Genomic DNA, 15,207 nt, shown 5'->3' with positions numbered 1-15,207 from the left:
AAGCCCAAGGGCAAGGATCCCACATCTCCTAAGCATCAGAGCCAGAACTCTAACCTAGCTCCTTCTGACACCTGCTTATGCTCTGAGCCTCATTTTTCAAAGAAGGATAAAAACATGTGCAATACCTACCTTACAGGGTAGCTGTGAGAATCAAATAAGATGGAAAATGTAAAACATTTGATGAGACTAAACACATTCTATAACCATGAGCTGTTATCTGGCCTTTCAGTCCAGGGCTCTCTTCACTACCCACACTGCCTTCAAATGCTGCCTCTTCCAAGAAACCTTCTCTGAGGTCCTCAGCCCAGATAAAACTCTTGCTCCTCTTAACTTCCATAGTACCTGGTGTCTCACAGCATATCTTAGAAGCAGCTGCTGGAGCAGGGGAAAGAGGGCTGGGCCTACAGTCAAGAAGAACTCAGTTCAAATCCAGCCTGAGACACTTACTTAGCTGTCTGATCCTGGGCAAGTCACTTGACCTCTGTCAGTTTCCTCATCTGTAAAATGGGGATAATACTAGCACTTACCTCCCCCAACTGTTGTGAGGATAAAATGAGATAATATTTGTAAGCTGTTATAGAAATGCTAGCTATCATTTTTTTAATCTTACCCTTTTCTGAAGGGACCACGTTTTATTTTTCATTGTATACTTTGTAGCACTGTGAACACAGTAGGTACTCAACAAATATTTGTTAAGTCAGTGAATGAATCAGCAAACCATGACGATGATGAAATGATGACTCTGCAAACACAGAACTTGTTCAGTGGCCCCGGATGACCCAATGGCTCTCGCCAGAATGTCTGCAGGTCTGCGCTGAGGTTCACTGGAATCACTTAGAGAACTTGTAAAGCAGGTCAGGTTAAAGTGCTGACATAATTGTCCTATTAAATGCATTATGGCCTGGTCCCTATGAGACTTATTAAATGGTGCAGTTCGAGGAGAGTTCCTTGCCTGGGGATCTATCTCAGCTGCCTCTGAACAGTGAGAGATGGAAGTAGGGGAAAGAAGACTGTACTCAGGAAAGAAATGAAAGGCCAAGAGGGCAAACACAAACTCGGCAGTGTTGTTTCTTCCTTCCTCCGAATTCAGTTCTGCAGGCCCCATTTCTCTGCCTTGGCGCATGCCTGTGTGTGAAGATGACAAGCCCTTACTCTTTTGTAAAAAATAATTGTGTGTTCTCAAATGACACCTCTATTATGATTTCCAAATTGACATATCTTCTTTAAAGCAGAGGCATCTAAGCCTCCCCAGTTTCACACACTGGCAATTAGTGTTAAGTTACCCAGTAATAGGCACTCTCTCTGCTGATCACTGCAGGGCCCTTGTCCTATGATTTGACTCGAAGAGCCCACAGCCTGGCTGCCAAGAGAGCCCAATAGCCTGGCTGGCCATCCCTGCCCTGCTGTGGGATAGGACCCATGCAGGGTAGGATAGCCCCAGGCAGAAAACACTGGGACATACCCCCCAAGGCCTGCTCAGAAAGGAAATAAGGCACGGTTGCACCATTTTACAGCTCATACATAAGACTTTGTGCTGAAAACAGTACCTTTCACCAAAGAAGCTTAAGAACCTTTTACAAAACATAAACATAATCCTCCTGGTACACCTCTGCATGGTGGGTGGGCAAAAAGCATTTTTGTAGAGATAGGATCCAAAGCACAAAAAAATCCAAGCTAATTCCATGAAAATCCTGGTCAAAGAGCACAGGCTCTAAATAGGGTTAGGGTTAGATTTCAACTGGTGGATCAGTCTTGCCAGACCATCCTGGGTACACTGACTGTTCCTCTTCTGAAGATATATACTGGATGGATTTCAAACGTGCCTAGGAAATGGTTGCTTGGCCCTGTCCTTGTCATGTAAAGCCCTTCTACAGATCATATTATTTTGAGGGTCATGTTTCAACTTACAGCCATCTATATTCTAATTTCAGTCAAGGCCGAGCTAATCCACATAGCCATAGTATTGGTTCCTGTATTCATCTGAGGTAGCTCCCATAGAGTCAGCTGTTAGGGGAAATCTCCTCCACTGGAGAGCTAAGACTTAATAATACTGTGGCCAAGTAACATATATCTAGATGAAGGGCTCCCCCAAACCCCAGCAATCATTTCAAGTACTTGGCAACGTTGAAAATGTTTCTCTCCATAACAACAAGAACAAATCACCAGGCTAATCTGAATCTGCACAACCATACTGAGATTCTGAAAGGTGCTCTTCAATCCTCCTAATTCAACAAAGAAACACCAGGGTGTGCTTAATGGCCTCAATAACCAGCAAATGAGTTTACCCTTCAAAGGGCTTATTTTTCACCTTCACACGCCCAAAACCCAAATTTTCATCTATAATGTTTTAACTAAGGGATGACACACCTTTAAAAGACAACATGATTATAAACCTGGCCTACACGTAAGTGCTTCATGTAATGAAGCAAAATCTTTAAGCCAATATTAGGAGGGCAAGAAGAGTTAGCAGATAAAGCGAAGACAACAGCAAGAGAAATGGGAAGTGCACAGCAGGCAAAATCTTTTATTAATCAGACGCAAAGAGGCAGCCCTCCTGGCTAGTGTCTGCTGAAGTAAAAGGGTTTCAGGAGCCTACAGAAATAGAAGGAAAGAGAGATTCCAACAGAGACCTGAACAATTCCCAGCCTACAGACTTCAGAGCCAGCACAAAGACCCAATGTAATCATCTTCCCTCCATCACAGACTCCTTTCCAGAAACCTCTTCTGCATGACATTTGACTTCCAATGCCTCTCACCTCTAGAGGTTATTTGATGTAGCTCAACCACCCATAACACACCCCTGGGGTCCCCCCTCCCCACTCCCCATACTTAAGCCTACGCTGATCACCAACTGGCCTTGGCACTCAGTTCCATTGGTACCACTGCTCCACCATTTCGATCTGTCTAGACAAAGTGAAATTGTCACAAATGACACTTAAAGTACAATTAACAGAGAAAGCTGCAATTTCCACTCTCCACCCCCGTTCCCCCAAGAATCCATCCCCCAGCTTGTCAATCAATACTGCCACGATGAAGATTAACTCTACAAAAGCTGGGAGATACTTAATTTCCAGCTTGGTAAAATATTTCACCTCTTTAAAAACAACAACAACAACAACATCTCTCTCTCTCTCTCTCTCTCTCTCTCTCTCTCTCTCTCTCTCTCTAATCCAAAGGTATAAATTGGCTCTTCTCTTCTTTCTGATATCAGAAGCTCTAAGTCCTATGGCCTGGGGACCTGTCAGCTATCTGTATATGTAAAAATATCTTTACAAATGGCACTCTACCCAGTGTGATTTTATTGTGGAGAAAGAAAGACCAACACAAAGGAAGACAAAAAGAAAATAAAGGACAAAGGAATAAAAGTCAGACATTCAAGAATATCAACAAAACCCAGACAATACTCCGAAACTAAACAGAATAGGAGGCACTTTCAAGTTCCTCTTGGCCAGTGTGCTGCAAGAAGAGACTGGCAGGTGGTTGCAAAGGCCCCAGGGCTCTAGCTGCGGAAGACTAATAACCCAAAGCCCCCCAGCTGACTAAATATCAAGGCTGGTTTTGCAGTCGTTGGGAGAGACAAAACTATCCATGGGCTGCAGCCCCCCTCAGCCACCTAACCCTACAACATATGCTTTTCTTCCCTGGACACCCATTTGTACAAGTAGCCCACAGATAGCCACAGCCTAAGCCCACAAGGCCCGAGTTGAAGGAGGAGGGAAAAGCGACCCTGAAGTCATGCAGGAGGGGAAAGACGAAGTCAGCATTAGCACCTGGATAATCAAGAAATGAAATGACAACTGATAAATCAAATGTAGTTCAACACCAAAGCTAAAGCCATTTGGCAGGATGGTCATCCTGAAGTAATGACATCTGTCCAAAAGCAAAGGCTTGGCTACAACACACACACACACACACACACACACATACACACACACTCTCTCTCTCTCTCTCTCTCAAATAAGCCCTAAAAATAAGGGTCTACATATGTTTGTCTACTGGGACCAGAGGACCTTTGAAAATGAGCTTCTAGATATACCACAAGGAAGAAACTAAGGAAAGTTTTCTGCTTAACCTTACTTTCTCCCAGATCATATGACTCAGTCTCAACTTGTACCCAGGCAAGACTTTGAGATGGCCACAGAAACACTCTCAAGGCTGGGCTCCCTCTGTTCCCTCCCTCTGCCTGGGTTATGACTCTGCCACTTTTGTATGTATCACCACAGCGTAATAGCGACTGCTGTCAAGACTGGGTCGGGGGAAAGGGGTAAAAGGAAGGAGAAAACAGTAGTTCTATATCGCCTACTATGTGCCAGGTCCTACGCTACGCACTTAATAAATATTATCTCATTTAATCCTTACAACAACCCTAGCAGGCAGGCACTAAACTGCTTTGTGATCTCCCTTACATGGAGCCCTATTTTTACTTGACACAAATGACCAAAGGAATAATAGCAGTCTTACAGTTGGTCACTTCCTAAGGCTCCTTTATGTGACAATACTGCCCTTAAAGTACTCAGTTTAGACCAGTTTCCTTCAATGGGGTCTAGAGATGCCCCAGAGGCTCCTAGTGTCTCATGTGAGAAGCCAGAAGGTGCCACTAGTGGGCTAAAAGAAAAAGGTAATGAATAACGACTGTAGCATGTAGTAATAACGATAAACATAGCTCATAGCAATTAGCATTTGAAGAATTCTTTCAAGTTTGCAAAACACTATATAAATGTTATCTCATTTGAACCTCACATCAATCTTGTGAGGTAGACGCTAGTATTCCCATTTTACAGATGAGGAAGCTAAGGCTGAGGAGAAGTTCAGTGATTTGCTCTGGGTCACACAGCTAGTAAATGTCTGAAGCAGGATTTAAACCCAGCTCTTCCTGACTCTAATTTCAGCTCCTAATCTACTGCACCACCTCAATGCTCTGAATAACCAAGCGAAAAGGGTAAGAGTTCTTTGTGAAAAGATGAAAAGCTGGCTGCATCTCAGGAAGTTGGGAGAACAAAGCAGTGCGGAATTAAGAGGAAGCAGAGCAGGTATCCTGGCATGAACAGAGCGCTGGACTTGGACTCAGGAAGCCCTGAGTTCACTTGACCAGCTGTGGGACCCTGGACAACCTCCCTCAGCCTCAGCTTCTTCACCTCTAAAATGAGGACGATAATAGTTCCTCTCTCACACAGTTCTTGTGAGGATCAAATGAAATGATATATGGAAGGCATTCTGCCACCCATAAAGTCTTCTACAAATCCTTCTGCAAGGAAAAGAGATCCCGGAAAAGGAAGCCACGACTTTAAACGAGAGTAAGTTGAGGGGGCAGGAGTGTTTCTAGATGGCAGGAGGCAAAGCCTCTAGAGGTTCCCCAAAGACGCAAGCGTCATCCCCGGTAACTCAGGTGAACTGCCCCTCACAAAACGTGCCCTTCCTCCTCTGACCACACCACCAGAGGGACTGCAGCCTCATCCCTGGACTGGACAGGTCTGACTCACCACAGTCCTCTCAGTGAAGGAGATAACATCTGTAGAACACTCTGCAAATCTTGGAGTGCAACACAAATGTTATTTTTCTCATTATTAATATGGAATACAGTTGCAACACAGATTTAAGTACTCAATAAATAAATGCTTGATGAATGTGCCTATACTGGGTTAGCTATAAAATATGTGGTACAATGTCAAGAATCATGGCTTTGGAGTCACAGGGCCTGGGTTAAAATTATTCCTAACCTGTCTGACCTCAGGCAGATCACCTGCCCTGTCTGAACCTCAGCCTGCTCATCTCTAACGAGCCAGGCTGAGAGGTCGCTGGAGATCCTTTCCAGCTCCAGGACTCTGATTCTTTGTTCCCTGTCTGGGACTTCCTCCCAAAGAGATCATTTGGGGGGGTGGGACATAAAGAGCAGCCTGGATTTCTGTGAAGACAGACCAGCTTCAGCTGAAATTAATTTTTTAAGTGTTACACCCACTATGACTGAGAAGACAAGGGAAAAGCTGAAGCACCTTGCAGAAGGCAGGAGACCAGAGGAAGGGAAGCTGAGGCAGGGAAGGAGAGAAGAGAAAATGAGGCTGAGAGGTAAGAGTCACCAGCCCACAGCTGGCCATATGTACAATACAGGAAAGGCGCACTCTGTGAAGAACCAGTAATACTCTATCATGACAAGCTCACTCCCTTCAGCCTTTAGTCCTTTTGTTATCATCACTGTCTGCTTTTGCTCTGTCTTGATTTTCCTTCCTGGCAGGTGACCCTGAAGCAGTGACAGGGCTTATTCTTGGGGATTCCCCCCACCCCCACCTTTCCACCCTGGCTAGATGCTCTGCTCCCAGTCACATGAGGTAGGACGGTTGTTGCCGAGAGGTACAAACTGTCCTCAATACTCTGGGACTAGTGGGCATCCATTAAAGGAGGTTAGGAAAGAACCTCAGTCAAGCCTGGCACCTACACATCCAAAGAGTAAGACCTCAAATGGGTCGGAGATAATATGTTCTGGGGCATGACATCCAGAAGTCATTCTCTGGGTATAAAAAGGGTGACAAAAGCTTTCACCCATGAGTACTAGACTCTGACTGCTGTGGTGACTTAGAAGGTCAGCCAGCTCCTCTTGTCCAGCCATCTGGCTTGGTACGATGTTGCTTTCCCAGATGGAACCAGGCAGCTAAGAGGATGAGAAACTCCCACTCTCTTTCTTGGGAAACAGGAGGAATTTGGCTGCTGCTTCCATTATAAGTAAGTCAGGCAACTTTGTAGGTGAGGGGGACTTCAATATGCCAGCCCAAAGCCAGCAGGGGAGCCCAAGGGGTGAGTCATGCTTAGGTGGGGGTGGGGTACAGGATGCTAACACAACCAGCTCCTTCCATGGAGGAGCAAAGCAGTGCCACATTTGGGAAAGCCTACAGTACACACACACACACACACACACACACACACACACACACACACACACACTCTCTCTCTCTCTCTCTCTCTCTCTCTCTCTCTCTCACGCGCTCTCTATGGGCCAGTTTCACAGAACCATGCTAAAAGACATGTGTAAGAAAATGTATCAGCTTGGCCCTAAGCCCCAGAAAAGTCACATCCTCCAATCCAGGATCTGACTATAGCAGCCTCTGCAAATGTGTTCAAGCAGGTCCAGGGGAAGGAGCGGAAGCCAACTGGCACAGCTAATGGCTGGGAACAATCACAATAAGCAAAATCCATTATGCAAACAGAACCCCTACATACACCTGGTGTTATTGTCTAGGAAAAACCTCCAACAGAACAGTGAGAGCACTCGGTTGAATAGTCACCGTTGGGAAGGGAATATGAAAGGGGTGAGAAGGAGTACAGGAGAAATTGCTCCCCCTGGACTCACCAAACTCGTAGCTCCTCTTCTTCCAGGCCTGCTGCCTTCCCCATAAAGATCCAGCTCCCTGAGCTGCCAGAGGCGATTACATCTTTTCAAGTTCTCAGGGTGTGTGTACACAAAGCCGTTCTCCAGAGAAGAGAGGGGGATGATGGGGGTAATTTGGATGGAACAGGTGTGAATTTGGCCTGAGGTGGGGGACGGGCTGCCTGCCAGGCACGCTCTCTCAGGAAAAGGAATCTGCTCCCAACCCAACACCTCCGACAGTGAGACGCACCCAACTCCAAACTGTAAGTATTTCTCTTGGGAAGCACTGGATAAAACAGTGATGAAACCAGCCTCCCAAGAGGACCCTTTCTTCCACCCATTACAACCATCCCCAGAAAACAGGAATCTATGAGCCAGCACAGCCAGCAGCTTGGAGCTGCATATAGTCTAAGACATATATGTATACTCAGCATGTTAGGAAAAGAGCCCAGGTCTTGGAATCAGAGGACCTGGCTCCTTCTAGAGCTCCTGGTCACATGACTTCCTCATCTATAGAGATAGTCATACTTAAACTCCCTACTCTACAGCATTATAAAGCAAAGCACTCCCTCAACCTCAGATCACTTCAGAAATGTGAGACCCAAGAAAAGCATCTCTTCACCCCACAAAGATGGTACAAGCAGTCAGTACTTTCTCTCATCTTTCTCAGCATCACGCTCTCTCCATCCATCCGTCCGTCCATCTGTCTGCTTGTGTGTGTCTCTCTCTCTCTCCCTTCCTTCCCTCCTCCCTTGCTCTCTGTCTCAAGCTCTCTGCTATTCACAGGACAACACTACACTGACTGTATGGCACTTCACTCGCAAAGTGTGTGTTTACCTTCATGCTCTGGCTACCCACAGGATTAAGCTTGGGGCTCACCAAGACTAGGCAGGGTACTCCGAGGCTGGGAAGGAGGGGGGCAGGCTGTATCCCTTGGGGAATCAAAGTTTTCTACAATCAGCTTGGCCTCCAGCTTCGGAATAGGGTCTAATTCAAAATAACTTTATAGTATCATTGGAATCTGAGCTGGAAGGCACACCAGCAACCAGCAATCTTCATTTTATAGATGCCGGGGTTTAAACATCAAGGGGGAAGGGATCTGCCCAAAGTTTACAGCCAGTAAACAGCAAAGTCAAGATTTAAAACCAGGGCCTTTAACTCTACTCTACCACCTACCTTCCCTGGCAACAAATGAGTTCCAACACCATAACCAAAACTGCCTTGGAAGAGCAAGGTATTAGCAGGATTCTTCTAATTTCTTAACCGGAAGACCCAAAGAAAACAAGTGGCCTGAGGTAATGAGTTAATAATAACAGAGCTTGGGGGAACAGAAAAGGTTTGAGGCTCCCAACACCAATCTATGCTGGAGCCAGGAAGCTTCACTACCTCCTGTGGGTATTGGTGTGTAAAAGAGAAGAACATTAACTCCTCCTGGTGGCTGAAATTAGGAGATAATAAAGCCTTAACTAGCGGATGAAAAAGTCCCAGCTTCCCTAAAACAAGCAATCATCTTCTATGGAAGGAGGAATGAAATGAAACGTGGGCACAATACAACCCTTCCCAAGGAAGGAAATGATGGGAAATCTAAGTTCCTCTTGAACTGACAGGGTTTCTAGTAATGCTCACACCTCAAACATGGGGGAAAAAGGGGAACCCCTGCTTGTCCAAACTCTAAGCTCACTATACTACAAGCAGAATACATTTCTGGCCTAACACAACCACCAAAAAAGGGTATATGACACCAGTGGGAAACAGCCCTCAAACCTAGTCAGAACTATATTAGAGCCAAGGATAGATGTTTAGAAAGTGGTAAAAGCTTTAAGGAGAAAGATGGCAAAAGCACCAACTGGCAGAAATGTTAAAGGCACTAAATAATGCCAAACCAAATATCAGCAGCACAAAGTTATATGTGATGCCAGGAGACTCAAAGAATGTGCTGGGCCTGGGCTTTCCTAAGAGAACTGAGGTGAAAGCTGGCTGACCTGCTGCACAGAACCGACTACAGTTTTTAGAACAGCTGAACCACGACTTAGAAAGCGGATGCAATGGTAATATCAGCCCAGAACCAAAGTTTAGGTGTCACAAGTTAACATTATGGAAAGGAATGTCCACCAGCACCCCAACAGTATGGTAAAGGGAAAAAAAAGAAAAGGATGTGATACAAAAAATGTTTCAGTTTTCATCTAATCATAGAATGTTAGAGCTAGAGAAGAATGCTCTCCAGAGATGTGAGGAGTCCTAGAAACACATACTTTTAAAATCTCAACCCTACAGATGAGCTGTACAGAAATAATAATAAATAGCTAACATTTATACAGTGGTTTCAAAAACACTTTATAAATGTTACCTTACATTATCCTCACAGTAACCCAGTAACACAGTAGGTAACAGGCAGGTACAAGTACTATCACCCCCATTTTACAAATGAGGAAACTGAGTCTGAGAGCATTTAAGGAACTTGCTGTCAGGTCAGAGAGCTAGTAAAAATGTAAAAGGCCAGATTTGAACCTAGGTCTTTTGACTCTGGGTCCAGGGCTCCTGTCACACACACTGCCCCCCATTCATTACTGCCAGGCTTAGAGAACTGGCATGTTTCTTCCTCAGTCGTCTCTTTCTTGTGGATATGATGAATAGGAATAAGAAAATGTAACTGAGTCCTCTAGATAAAGCCATTTACTTCCACTCCACCTTGTTCTAACTTTGGGTACCAGGAGAATCCAGCTAATGAATACAACAAGCTCAGACAACTATTAAAGCTGCAGTTTCTGGAGGCTCAAGGCTACTCCATCCTCCAAAGAAATCTCTTGACTAAAAATGAAAGAAATTCAGAGCTCTGAATGGGAACCTTTCCAGGTCATTAATTTTTCCCAAGAATTCTTTCACCTGTCACCATCTTCCCCCCTAGCCTTCCTCAGTATAAGATTAAAAAAGAGCTCCCAGGGAAATATGAGACCTCCTACTCATAGGTAGTCTTCATGTAAGTGCCCAGGCCCCAGTGAACCTCACACTGGGATAGAGAACAGGGGGACAAGAAATGGTTCTCAAACCTTATATCTCTGGGGTACCTGCAATTTTAACAATGAACACCCTTAGAACCAACAACTTTCCTAGGGATTTCACTGAGTGGATTGCTGGTAGCAAGGAAATTCTCTTAATCCCCAAGCAAGATACTGTTGGTTCCAATTCTGCTCAGAGAGAAGTATGAAGCAAGGGAGTTGGTCATGAACCAAGGGAATTATGAACCCTAGGGAGGTCTAATGTCTTAGAATATATCAATTAACGAGTATTATTAAGTATCTATTTCATACCAGGCAACGTGCTAGGCACTGGAAGTACAAATACAATGAATGAAACAACTCCACTTAATTACAATTCCTACATTTATATAACTCTTTAAGATTATCAAAGCACCTTACAAATATTATCTCATTGGAGTCTCACAACAATACGATTCCCACTTAACAGATGAGGAATGAGGCTGAGAGAGGTTAACTGACTTGCCCAAAGTCATGCAGCTCACGTCAATTTGAACTTGGGTCTTCCTGACTCCACCTCCAATAATCTAGCCATTATATTACATTACAGCTGACTGCCTCTAAGAGTTTAGTCTAAAAAGGAAGACAATCTCTCTCTCTCTCTCCATCTCTCTCTCTCCATCTCTCTCTCTCTCTCTCACACACACACACACACACAAAGAAAAAGAATAAAAATAAATACAAACTAGTTAAATGCAAGGTAGCTTAAAAGGGAGGGGATCTAGAAAGATTTCATGTCAGAGGCAGTGCCTGAGCTTCATCTTAAAGGAAGAAAGAGACTCTATGAGGGTCAGAGGTGAGGGCAGAGAAATTAACATTTTATCCTAGAGGCAACTGGGAAGCACTAGAGTTGATGGAGAAAGAGAGTGACATGATCACATCTATGCTTAAGGAAAATCACTTTGGCAGCAGTATGCAAGATGGGCTGAAGCAGGAACAGGTAAGGTAAGAACACCAATTAGAAGGTTAATGAATAATCTGGGCCAGAGATGGTGAGGGTCTGGACTACAGTGGCAGCCATGTTGTAAAATAGGTTGTGAAGGCAGAAATCACAAAATCTGGCAAATGATTGAATTTGTAGGTGAGGGAGAGTAAGGAAGGAAAAAAAGGCAAAAATTACAAACCTACAGGGCTGGATGGATGGCGGAGCCTTCAATAGCGACAGGGAAGTGTGGAAGAGGGAGTAGTTCCACGGAAAAGACAAGGTGTGCTATTTCAGACAATGTCTAGTTTGAGATGTTTCCAGAACATCCAGTTTGTAATGTCCAATAGGCAAGTGATGATATGAAGTTCAGGGGAGAGACGGGGATGGATATAGAGATCTGGGAGGCAGCAATCGGCTCAGAGAGAATTAAAACCACAGGAATTAATGAGGTCACCAAGACAACAAAGAGAGAGAAGAGTAGGGGGGCTCAGAGAGCTCCCTGGGGAAGACCTGCAGTTAGGGGGCAAGACAAAGGAAGGGATGTCCAATCAACTGTGATCCTTAAGTACTGAAGAAGTGAAGTATGGCATATGAAATTACTAAATGATGAATGATTCTAATCATTTTCTCTTTTCCCTAATTTAAAACTTTGAGAGCAATGGTTCTTAATTTAAGGTTAAGGGGTCTGGGGATAAATTTCAGGGGGCCTGTGAACTTAGAACTGTGAATATTTTGTGTAACTGCAGATAGTTCTCACTTTATGTAAGTAGACAGTTCCAAAGACCTCTATATAAAAAGATTTTTATGTAATGTGAATTTGCCCTCAGATGTGGGGAGGGAGAAAGGGAGAGAGGATGCTGGCACAGGGTTCAAGGACACATGGGGGCCAGGGACAGAGAAGGAAGAGCAGGGGGAGGAACACATGGGGGCCTGGCTAGAACCAAGAGGAAGAACGTGCTGGGGGGTGGGGGGTGGGAAGGTCTGCTGACACGTGGAGGCCAGACATGGACACAGACAGGAAAGGACAGGCAACACGCCAGGGCCGAGGACAGACACACAGGCAGATGGACCAAGCAGGGAAAAGATGTCTCAGTGCCTGAGGTCTCCTGTCAAGCCCCCATCCAGTGGTGGCAGTGGCAGTCTCTTCATGTATCCATTCTTCTGTTTTCGCTTGGAAGGTTTTTTCTTTTAGAGTTTTTTGTTTTGCTTTATTTTGTTTTTGGCGGAAGGGAGGCCACAGAGCGCCAAGCCAAAGTGCAGAAGCAGAGAGACAGTACAGTCCCGTACAGCAAAGTTAACATAGGTGTTTTTTAGAATGTGGATTTCTTTCAGAATTCTTTATGTAAAGTTGAATGTGAGTAATGCAAATTTAAAGCAAGAAGTGCCTGTTATTGCAATGTAATTAGTTTTAGAGGTTAGAGTGACACCTACTGGAGGGAGTCATAATGTCAGGTGCTATCAGGTGTTGAAAACTGTCTTTAAAGCCTTAGCCTTGGAAAAAGGAAGCACCAAATCCGTCACGGCTCAGGAACTAAGCTGTAAAGCTGAAGGGGGAACTGAGGAGTCATACTACACAGGCTGCCCATGAACAAAAGAAGAGGAGCTTCGGATGCAAAATTAGCTTCTGCTGCCCAGTCAGAGCGCTGCAGAGACACCCCCTCCCATGCATTTGCCAACAACACTAATTAGCTGGGCAGTGCCAAAGACGAGAATGCTCCCAGCCTTCCCCCAACAACCAGAGCAAGCACAATCCGTGTCACTCGCTCCACTCCCAGTTCACAGTGGGGAGGCTCCACCAGAGGACCTTTCAGGTCTATTTCCTAGGATGACCATCAGTAACAGTCACTGCCTGCAGCGGGCAGCTCACACACAGCAACAGCCTAGCAGCGGTACTCGAGTACCTCCGAGTGGCCCGGTGCCCAGGTGTGCGTACCCTGGACATGGGAGGGGGAGTATTCCAGGCCAGCAGATGACACAGGGCTCACAACCTCCCAGTCCACAGTAAAAAGTGGCTGTCTTCCCTTCACCCAGAAACACATGTGATCCTCCTTCTCCCAACACACACCCAAAGCACGGGTACAAGAATACACCCTTGCTTGAAGAGTATATGTATATTTGTTGGAAATTGTTCAATAAAACCTCACCTGAGTTAGCCTCAGCACATTCCAGCACAAAGTCAAAACAGTTGTTGGATTTTCAATAGGTTTGCTTTAAAAGAGGGCTGCATTATGGCAGAGATCAGAGTTTCATACAAAAAGTTTCATACAAATTTGTAAAAATGCTATTTCTAAAGGAAAAATAACCCAAGTGTTCATTGAGTTACTGCCAAAGTAAGCAAGGGGAGAGACTGTTCTGGGGTCTCAGATCCCAAAGCAGAATCAGACCCAGAAGCACCTTCCAGGGGTGCTGGTGACAAACCCCGGCATTCCCAAAAGTCAACATGAACTGACTAGGGCATTTGCCTCGTTCAGACCTGTGTCCTGTGCTGGCTGCCTCAGGGTTGGGGCCAGAATGAGCCAAAGGAATTAGGGCAGCTGTAGCTCCAACTGTCAAATTCCAGGGCTCAGGCCAAGGTTCTGATCCAACCCACCTCTGTGGGCAAGATGGCTGTTCAGAATGACTTCACTTCTCCTTACCTTGGTCAGTGCAGTCTCCCTCCTCCTCTACATGAATCCTGGGCCCCACTCAGGCTAATCGCTAACTCCTCCATATAGTTTGCTCATTTTTTACTTTGTTTAGGCTGTTCGGCCAGAATGGATCACTCCCCTCTCCTGCCATCACCCTTATCTTGTTTATTTATCAGGGCTTCCTTCAACTACCACCTCTTCCAGGAAGCTCTCCCTGATGACCCAACCCTGCAATGATCTTTCTCCAAAACTCTATTGCAGCACACAGTTTAACACTTTCCAATGTTCTGTGATAACTGTTTCGAGTTGTAAATCTCATGCCCCAACAAGACGAGAAGCTCCCTGAGGACAGGCAGAGACACTATGTTGTCAGGCTACCTCTTTATCCCCTATGCAGATGGGAGCATGGGAGGCCCTCCACACTTGCTGGCTGACTGAAGCAGCCTTCAGATAGTAGGACACATCAATTACTCTGTGCATCACCACCAAACTGACCCTGGGGGTCCCCGCCCCCCAGCTCCTGACAGACATCTGTCACAGGTAAATTTCACATACTTCAGCAGAACAAACAATGCAGTGAGGCACTATCTGGACCCAACAGACATCGTCTAAGAGACTGGCAATTATCCTGGATTTGACCTTTACAGAAATATAGAGAGAAATGCTTAATAAATGAAGATACAGAGTATGCATGTGTGGGAATAATAAACTACACCTACCTTTATTCGCATTGTGCTGTTGTCTGGGATGGAAATTCTGAGCTGTGAGAGAGTCCCTCCCTTGTATGAATAATTCTGCTGCCCACTACAGGTACCCACACACCCCAAATCTACCTCCAACCCAGAATAAGGCCAAAAGCCAAAAGTTTGAGGTTGGAGAAATTCTGGACTCCTGGTTTTGAGAAGGAAAAGCAAGACACTGTGGAAAGCAGAATGGACCCAAGTCAAGGGAAAGGGGTTGAAATCCCAGACTCCACCACGTACTAAACCTGTGAGCCTTGGAGAGGCCTGGACAAGATGACGCTCCCACTCTGATGATGAGCCCAGGAAGGAGAGAACAGCCACGTCAGCATCGTCATGAGGTACTAAGTATAAGTCAGTGAACAAGGACAATGCTTCTCCCCAGAAACCCGAGTTCTCTTCTCTATCTACAAGAGACCATCAAGTGCCCAACGCACAGTAGAAAGAGTGGTGAAAGATCAGCACCATCCCTGAACAACTGAAACAGGAGCCCTCCTTCAAGAGGGTCTTGTTTCTCTCCATT

General features: G+C 45.3%; 1 protein-coding gene across 7 annotated transcripts in view; it reads right to left on the bottom strand.

Annotated features, from left to right (window-relative positions):
* Positions 1–15,207, bottom strand: part of AMBRA1 (autophagy and beclin 1 regulator 1) — a 189,589-nt gene that overhangs the window by 131,007 nt on the left and 43,375 nt on the right. The gene's annotated exons all lie outside the window — the stretch shown is intronic.

The sequence above is a fragment of the Vombatus ursinus genome, unplaced genomic scaffold (assembly GCF_900497805.2).
Source record: "Vombatus ursinus unplaced genomic scaffold, bare-nosed wombat genome assembly UNPS02014822.1, whole genome shotgun sequence".
Taxonomy (NCBI): Eukaryota; Metazoa; Chordata; class Mammalia; order Diprotodontia; family Vombatidae; genus Vombatus; species Vombatus ursinus.
Note: the sequence above shows the minus strand (reverse complement) of the source record. Positions and strands in the feature narration are given on the sequence as shown.